The following is a 9,601-nucleotide window of genomic DNA, read 5'->3' as shown; positions in this document are numbered from 1 at the left end:
TCTTCCTTTGCCGTTGGTTCACCCTCCAATGGCTGCCGTGGCCAGCGCACCGTGCTGATCCGAAGCCAGGAGCCAGGTGGTTCTTCTGGTCTTCCATGGGATGCAGGGCCCAAGCACTTGTGCCATCCTCCACTGCACTCCTGGGCCGCAGCAGAGAGCTGGCCTAGAAGAGGGGCAACAGGGACAGAATCCAGCACCCCGACCGGGACTAGAACCCAGTGTGCCGGCGCCGCTAGGTGGAGGATTAGCCTGTTGAGCCACAGCGCCAGCCAACAGATGTCATTTTTATGTCAGATATTGGACTCTTCCAATACAAAGAACACATGCTAAGTGCTTTGAGCCTGGCTCTGCCACCCTTACACTAAAGCCAGCATGCATCAGCAAGGTAAACACATTAGTCCAGTTCATCTTGGTGGTGATTTGGGTGGTAATTCTGGTTTTTAATTATGTGGACCATGTTTCTCTTCAGATGACATGCTGCTTTACAGCTCTGCCCACAGCTGCATTGGCTCACAGTTACTATTATGCTCAGAAAGCTGGCCAGGTGATAAAAGGCAAATGAAAGTCATGCATCATCATGAATAAGCAAGCAATAATGCATACCAGGTGTCAAGGCCAGCTGGTAGTCCACAGGCATTTCCCACTTTGTTGTTCAAAGCAAAATATGTAAATTGGAGTAATAGTATATATTGAAATTAACCTTGGTCATGGGCATATGGAGATTTCTGATGTATTTTCCAAGTACAAATAAAATTAGAATTGGAGAATATTTTATCTTATAATTCTTGATTAATTTTTGAAAAAATTATTACAAATTTTGTCAGCCATTTTTTTCACACACTTTTCTGAAAAGTTTGTCCACAGCATGGAAACTGAAGCACTGTCAGTAGAACTCACACTACTCACAAAGCAGTTGGTGGTTTTGAAGTTTAAATTATATGTCCTTCAGAAATTGGTTAAGTAGTTTTATTTTGCAGTTTTAGATTTGTGGACATTAGCTAACCATGTGGCTAGTGTTTGATTGCTTAAAATAGTAACAGAATACAGCTTAATCATGGGTAAAGTTAAGTTGTAAAGGGATTTAATGAAATACATGAAATTTGATCACCTTGTATAAATTAAAATAAATAAGAGATTTAAAATGCAGAAAGCTTGGAAAATAATAAGATCAAACACAAAATTAAAGGTGCTGAAGTCTATGTACATACTCTGTGTTGGAGTATGAGAGCACATCCATTACTGTTTGTCATTTAAGAGGCAGTGACTCATGGCCTTCACACCATGTTTCCTCCATGGCAATATCTACATGCTATTGGAACTGCTACTCACATAAATAATGTGAAACTGTATATATTTTTCAATGGTTTTTAAACTTTTGAGAATTTTCAAATTAACATGTTAAATGAATAAAATAATTGGATATAAAAATAACAAAATGAAGCAGAAAGAGATAACAAGATGAGCAATATGAAAGAGTGGCTGAGATAGGAAAAATTAAGGCCTGCTATGGTTTGGACATGGTTTTTTCCTGCAGAGTTCTTGTGATTCAGGCAATGTTTGGTGATGGTGGAACCTTACAGAGGTAGGGCCTAGTAAAAGATCCTTAGGCTTAACCAAAGAGATGAAAGATCTCTGCAATGAAAATTACAAAGAATTAAACAGAGAAGAGATACCAAAAAATGTAAAAATCTTCCATGTTTGTGGATTATAAGGATTAATATCATCAAAATTCTACACTACCCAAAGCAATTTATAGATTCAATGTAATCCAAATCAAAATACCAATGACATTTTTCTCAGATCTAGAAAAAACAATGCTAAAATTCATATGGAAACTTAGGAGATCCAGAATAGCTAAAGCAATCTTAAAAGCAAGAATAAAGCTAGAGGCATAAAAATACAAGATTTAAAGACATACAATAGGGCAGTTATAATTACAACACCCTGGTATTGGCACAAAAATAAACATGCAGACTAATGGAACAGAATAGAAGCCCAGAAATTAATCCAAACATTTATATCACCTAACCTGTGATAAAATAACTAAATAAATCCCTGGAGAAAGGCTAGTCTCTTCAACAAATGGTTCTGGGGAAATTAGATCTTTGCATGTAGAAGTACAAAACAAAACCCCTACCTTACACATTATACAAAAATGAACTCACATGGATCAAATACCTAAATCTATTACCTGATACCATAAAATTACTAGAGGAAAACATCAGGGACACTGCAAGACATTGGCAGAGGCAAAGACTTTTTGGGAAAGACCCCAAAAGCACAGGCAGTAAAAGTAAAAATAGACAACCATGATTACATCGAGAAGCTTCTGCACTGCAAAGGAAACCCTCATCAAATCAAGAGGCAACTGACAGAAGAGGAGAAAATAACTGCAAACTATGAAACAGATAAAGGATTAACATCCAGGATCTAAAAGAGTTAAAAAAAAAAAACTCAACAACAAAACAAACAATCCAGTTAAGAAATGGGCAAAGGAAATGAACAGGCATTTTTCAAATGATGAAATTCAAATGGTCAACAGACACAAGAAAAAGTGCTTAGGATCACTAGCCATCAGGGAAATGCAAACAAAAACCACGAGGTTTCATATCACTCCAGATAGAATGGCTGTCATTTAAAATCAAAAAACAGTAAATGTTGGTGAAAATGGGGGAAAGTTATCCTATTATCTAATAATGTAAACTAGTGCAACCATAATGGAAGACAGTATGATGATTCCTCAGAGATCTGAAAATAGATCTACCATATGATCCAGCCATCCCTCTCCTGGAAATTCGCCCAAACAAAATTTAAAAAGTACATGAAAGAGTTGTCTGTACCCCCATGTTTATTTCAACTCAATTCACAATAGCTAAGATAAGGAATCAACCCAGATGTCCATCATAAAGAAAATGCGGTATATATATATACTATGGAATACTACTCAGCCATGAAAAAAGAATGAAATCCTATCTTTTTCAACAAAATGGATGCAACTGGAAATCATTATGCTTACTGAAATAAGCCTGTCCCAAAAAGACAAATATCATGTTTTATGTGATTTGTGGTAATTAATATACAGAGTACAGAAGAAGTAATGTATCTGAGCAAGATTGACACTTTGAGATTTAATTATTGTTTACAGCTCTTGTCTATACTCTTGAGGAACAGTGGTTTTTCTACTTAATACTTATTGAATTCTTTATTTAGTGGAAGGTTCAATTTGTGGTTACAAAATCAACTGAAATTTGTCAATGTAAAAATTAAAAGAAAACATAAGAAATGAAGGAGGATGGAGGCCAAGAGAAGGGGCAGGAGGGAGGGTATGGTTGAAAGTACCATTATGTTCATAAATCTGTTTATATGAAATTGATAAAAAATTGTCTACTTTATATAAGTAAAATAAATAAAAATTTAAAAAGAGATCCTTAGGCTCTTGAGGGTGTGTCCTCGAAGTGATTAAGGTGATTCTCATCGAGGGCTATTAGACAACACTGAGACTATGACCCACCCCAGGTCTCTTTCCTTTTTTCACCTCAATTTTCATTCTTACCTATCATTCCTTCCTTCTGGATTTACTTTCTTTACTGCTAATGAATGTATTTTATATGCTCCCTTTCGTTTGCATAAAAATGTCTTAACTTTTTCCATAGATGATGGGTTAGCTAGTATTTTAAGTTGTCTTCTTTCAGTATTTTGAAGATGCTGTTTTTCTTGCCTCTGATGCTACTCTTTGGAAGTTTTCTGCCAGTCTACTTACCATTCTTTTGCAATGATCAAACTGTTCCTTCTGGTAACTTTTAGCATATTTTTTATGTCTTTGCTATGTTATGATTTCAACACAATATGCCAAGACATTGATTTTTTAAAAAATTGCTTGGATATGTCATGCTCTTTGCCTATGAATGTCTTTAGTTCTAGAAAATTTCATATTTTATAATTCCAATGTTTTTATTTCTTTCTGGAAGTGTCACATGACACATGTTAGACCTTATTTATTAGTCAGTTTTCACAACCATAGCAGAATATCTGAAACCGGCTACTTATAAAAAAATAGGTTTATTTAGCTCATATGTTCAAGGGCATGGTGGCTGTATGGACTCACTTCTGCTGAGGACCCTCTTGGCTATATCACATCACAGCAGGTGGTGATGGCAGGCACAAGTGATCACATCTAGAATGAGGAAGCATTAATTTAATAAAAGAATAATAGTAGGAATATTTGGGGATGTATTTTAAAAAATGAAACTAAAAGACTAGTAAATGGGTTCTAGTGCTTATTAGACTATAAATACTATACACATTGGTATGAAGGATATATAAGTGGAACGAGAAAAAACCTAACGTAAGAAGCACTTAAAAAGTTAAAACCCTTCTAAATCTTAATTTATTCATTTCTGAGAGTACTTCAAAGAGTTCGTGGGAAAATGTAATTAAAAGATAAATTTGTTTCGGTGTAAAAAAATTTTGAAATCCACATATAGTTTCTTCATTATATGGTTTGTAATACACACCTTCCATGGACTTTTTAAAGACTCCTTTTGTAAAAGGGAAATAGTGCCTAAAATCATTGTTGGATTAAATTAGATTATACTTGTCAAAGTGCCTAGGACAGTACCTAGGGCATAGGATTGCTGCTCAGTACACACTTTGTCTTACACTTCACATCAGAAGCTCTGAGAGTCAAGCAAGTTCATGGCTACTGTGTCTCCAGGGAACAGCTGTTTTTGTAAATACCTCTCACAGTGATCTTGCTCCTGCTTCTGCCACAAGTTTCTCTTATCCACTAACAGCAGTAAAACTGAGTCTCAGAAGACTGTGAAAGAAGCTCTAAGACCAGTGTCATTCTGGAAGCTGCCACTTGCAAAGATCTTAGAAGGTGGTAATCTAAGAATCGGCAGTCTATAGAATTTCTTAGCCTCGGCGCTGTTGACATTTTGGACTGGACAGTGTTTGTTAGAAAAGAGAAATTTTAGCAGTATCCTTGGCTCCTATCCACTAAAATACTAGTAGCAATCATCCCAAGGTTGAGGTATTAAAATATGTCTCCAGGGGCTGGTGCTGTGGTGTAGCAGGTAAAGCTACCGCCTGCAGTGCAGGCATCCCATATGGAGGTTGGTTTGTGTCCTGGCTGCTCCACTTCCAATTCAGCTCTCTGTTGTGACCTGGGAAAGCAGTAGAAGATGGCCCAAGCCCTTGGGCCCCTTCACCAATTTGGGAGACCCAGAAGAAGCTCCTGGCTTCTGGCTTCAGATCAGTGCAGCTCTGGCCATTGCAGCCAACTGGGGAGTGAACCAGCGGATGGAAGACCTCTATCTCTCTCTCTCTCTCTCTCTCTCTCTCTCTCTCTCTCTCTGTCTCTGCCTCTCCTTCTCTCTCAGTGTAATTCTGACTTTCAAATAAATAAATAAATCTTTTTTTAAAAAATTTACCCAGATGTTTCTAAATGTCCTTTTGGGACAAACTCACCCTGATTGAGAACCAATGACATAGAAAAACACATATTTAATGCACAGATTCAACAAATAGAAATACAGATCCCTGAAAAGACAATCTACATAATGAGAGAAAATATTTTGAAATCATGTAATATCATAAGGGATTGATTTCTAAAATATATAAAGAGCTCCTCCAATTCTACAACAACAAAATGAAACAATCCAATTCAAAAATGGGCAAAATACAGCAGCCTGAGATGCCAACTTCAAGGATCAAATGTCAGATGAGGAAAAGGCACCCATAGCTGCTACATTCATCACCCCTGCACCCCCAGGGAAATTTAATGAGGTATTAAATGAATAATGACAGTCTTCTCACAGAAGGGGCAGCACATGCATTTTCCCTGTACAACATGGATCAGTTCACACCTGTGAAGATAGAAGGATAAAGGCCAGCGCCGCGGCTCAATAAGCTAATCCTCCGCCTTGCGGTGCCGGCACACCGGGTTCTAGTCCCGGTCGGGGCACTGATCCTGTCCCGGTTGTCCCTCTTCCAGGCCAGCTCTCTGTTGTGGCCAGGGAGTGCAGTGGAGGATGGCGCAAGTGCTTGGGCCCTGCACCCCATGGGAGACCAGGATAAGCACCTGGCTCCTGCCTTCGGATCAGCGCGGTGCGCCGGCCGCAGCGCGCCTACCACGGCGGCCATTGGAGGGTGAGCCAACGGCAAAGGAAGACCTTTCTCTTTGTCTCTCTCTCTCTCACTGTCCACTCTGCCTGTCAAAAATAAAAATAAATAAAAATAAAAAGATAGAAGGATATGAAGATCAGTTCTCAATAACAGAGTACAGTGACATGGGTAAAAGCAGGTTTTTAGATCCAAGAAACAAAATTTCATTAAGTTTGATCACTTAAGAGAAAAAAAGTAAGTGATCCCCAGCCAGAAGAAATAGATGAAAGCTTGAAGTCTTGGAGAGAATCTTCTTACAGTGCTTTATGAGCCTATGTGAAAGATCATTATTCCAACAGCTTCTATACTGTGTTTGCTACAACTACAGATGGGCAACAGATTTTATTACATGTATTGAAAGCCATCAGTTTCAATCAAAAAACTTCTGGAATGGTCATTGAAGATCAGAGTAGAAATTTACCACCACACCACCTATAGCCAAGTGGTTGGAGTGTTTAAGATTCAGGTTCTCTAGTCTGAAGATGACAATGTTCAATGGTCTTTCATTCCATTGGTTCACTCCCCAAATGATGACTATGGCCAGAACTGAGCTGATCTGAAGTCAGGAGCCAGGAGCTTCTTCCAGGTCTCCCACGTCAGGGAGGGGTCCAAATACTTGGGCCATCTTCTACTGCCTTCCCAGGCCATAGCAGAGAGCTGTATCAGAAGTGGAGCAGCCAGGACTCAAACTGGCGCCCATATGGGATGCCAGTGCTGCATGCTGGGGCTTTAAGCCACTGTGCCACAGTGCCACCACCCCTCCCCCCATATTTAATGTTAGAGAGATAAATCTATCCTGAAGTTTTATTGCTTAGAAAATTTTCTGGGGGCCAGCGCTGTAGCATAGTAGGTTAAGCCATTGCCTGCAGGGCCAGCATCCCATACGGGTGCCGGTTCCAGACCCGGCTGCTCTACTTCTGACACAGCTCTCTTCTATGGCCTGAGAAAGCAGTAGATGATGGCCCAAGTCCTTGGGCCCCTGCATCCACGTGGGAAACCCAGAAGAAGCTCCTGGATCCTGGCTTCAGATCGGCTCAGCTCCAGCCATTGCAGCCATCTGGGGAGTGAACCAGCGGATAGAAGGCCTTTCTCTCTCTCTCTCTCTCTCTGCCTCTCCTTCTCTCTGTGTGTAACTGACTTTCAAATAAATAAATACATCTTTAAAATTTTTTTTCTGGATCTTTCCAATTGAAAGGCACAATGTGGGACCCTGGTTTGGGATTCACACACATCCTTCAGAATGCCAGGTCTAAGTGTTAGATTTTATCAACCCAAATTTCCTGAGGTAGAATAGGTAGTGATGGTGCAGGATCCATTGCTGAAATGGGGGTTTACATCAGCTTGTTGGAAAACAACATCAAAGGCATGATTCTTCTCAGTGAATTATCCAGAAGACTCTGTTCTATAAACCAACTCATTCAAACGAGCAGAAATGAATGTGGAGTTGTCACTAGGGTGGAAAAAGGAAAAAGATATATTGATTTGTCCAAAAGAAGAGTTTTTCCAGAGGAGACAATCAAATGTGAAGACAAATTAAAGAATCTAAAGCTGTGTTTAACATTCTCTGTCATGTTGCTGAGATGTTAGAATACACCAAGGGTGAGCAACTGGAAGGCCTGTTCCAGAGACCTGGATATGGTGCCTATGATGCTTTCAAACATGCAGTATCAGACCCATCTATTTTTTGATAGTTTAGATTTTCTTTTAAATATTTTATTTATTTATTTGAGAGGCTGAGTTAAAGACAGAAAGAGGAAGAGACAGAGAGAGAGGACTTCCATCTAATGTTTCACTACCCGACATGGCAGCAATGGCTGGAGCCAAGCCAATTGGAAGTCAGGAACTAGGAGCTTCTTCTGGATCTCCCACATGGGAGCAGGGGCCTAAGCTCTTGAGCCATATTCTACTGTTTCCAAGGCCATAGCAGAGAACTGGATCAGAAGAGGAGCAGACGGGACTAGAACCAGTGCCCATGTGGGATGCTGGCATCGCATGTGGAGGATTAACCTACTGCACCACAGTACTGTCTGCCTCAGTGCCAGTGCCAGATAGTTTAGATTTGAATGAAGATGAACTGAAAGTACTCGTTAATAGCACTAATAGGCATTTGACTCCACAGACTGAAAATTCGAGCAGATATTGAAGTAGCTTGTTATGGTTATGAAGGCATTGATACTATAGAAGCCCTGAGAGCAGGTTTGAATTGTTCTACAGAACCATGCCTATCAAAATTAATCTAACAGCTCCTCCTCAATCTGTGATCACTACAACAACCCCAGACAGAACAGAAGTTCTCTGTCCTCAGTCAAGCTATGGCTGTTACCAAAGAGAAGATGAAGGAAAAGAGAGGTACGTTTCATGTTCAAATGGTTCAGATGAGACTGAACTTGCAAGGCAGCTGGAGAGGTTCCAGAGAGAAAATGCAGAAGTAGATGGAGATGATGATGCACAAGAAATGGAAGCCAAAGCTGAAGATGAACTCTGTGGGAGACAGTTCAAGTTAAGAAACACAAAGCCGCCCTTCCTGGCTGCAAACCCTAGACTTCCAGTATTGAAAACTTCAAAGCTGAATTTTTTTATTTGCAAGTATTTAAATTTTCCAAAAGACCAGAAAAGAAAACACCCCGTAAATGTCTGCTGTTTTCACACAGTATTTCAACAGATTTAGCATTTTTTTAAGGGAGTGGCCTAATTTCACTGGAGACAAGCCTGTAACTTGAGAACAGTCCTAAAATTGGGCTTGTGATTTCCATTTCTGATGTCTCCAAATCTACAGCCCTTTGTAATTCAGGGGATCCCTGTGATTTACCAGGGGCACTTAGAGTAAATGATAACAATCTCAATATTTCCATATAAAATGTATTCAAGCAAACATGAAAGAAATTCCTGGGGTGTTTAAAAAAGAAACAAAGAGATGACATTGATACATGCCACCTTGATGGGATTGCATTGGAATTCCTTGGCACGTTTGTAACTCCACCATTTGGGGCAAGCCCGATTGAGCATGTCCCAAATTGTGCATCTCCTCCCTCTCTTTTTCCCACTCTTATATTTAACAGGGATCACTTTTCAGTTAAAATTTAAACACCTAAGAATAATTGTGTGTTAATTACTGAGTTCAACCAATAGTACTAGAACAACAACAACAACAACAACAACAAATACTGAAAAGGATAAAGTATTACATTGTACATCTAGAGTCAGGACAAGAGCTGATCAGGTCATTGTTTCTTATAGTGTCCATTTTACTTCAACAGGTTTCCCCTTTGGTGCTCAGTTATTTGTCACCGATCAGGGAAAACAAATGATATTTGTTTCTTTGGGACTGGCTTAATTCACTCAGCATGATGTTTTCCAGATTCCTCCATCTTGTTGCAAATGACCGGGTTTCATTGTTTTTGACTGCTGTATAGTATTCTATAGAGTACATGTCCCA

The 9,601-nt window shown here is 39.4% G+C and overlaps 2 pseudogenes; both read left to right on the top strand.

Moving 5' to 3' along the window:
* The first annotated feature begins 372 nt into the window (after positions 1-372).
* LOC133763870 (F-actin-capping protein subunit alpha-1-like) lies at positions 373-6,980 on the top strand (annotated as a pseudogene).
* Positions 6,981-7,405: 425 nt separating this feature from the next.
* On the top strand, positions 7,406-8,833 carry LOC133763869 (eukaryotic translation initiation factor 2 subunit 1-like; annotated as a pseudogene).
* The last annotated feature ends 768 nt before the right edge of the window (positions 8,834-9,601 follow it).

The sequence above is a fragment of the Lepus europaeus genome, chromosome 7 (genome assembly GCF_033115175.1).
Source record: "Lepus europaeus isolate LE1 chromosome 7, mLepTim1.pri, whole genome shotgun sequence".
Classification (NCBI taxonomy): domain Eukaryota; kingdom Metazoa; phylum Chordata; class Mammalia; order Lagomorpha; family Leporidae; genus Lepus; species Lepus europaeus.
The sequence above is the reverse complement of the archived record's forward strand: the minus strand, read 5'-3'. Positions and strand labels throughout refer to the sequence as shown.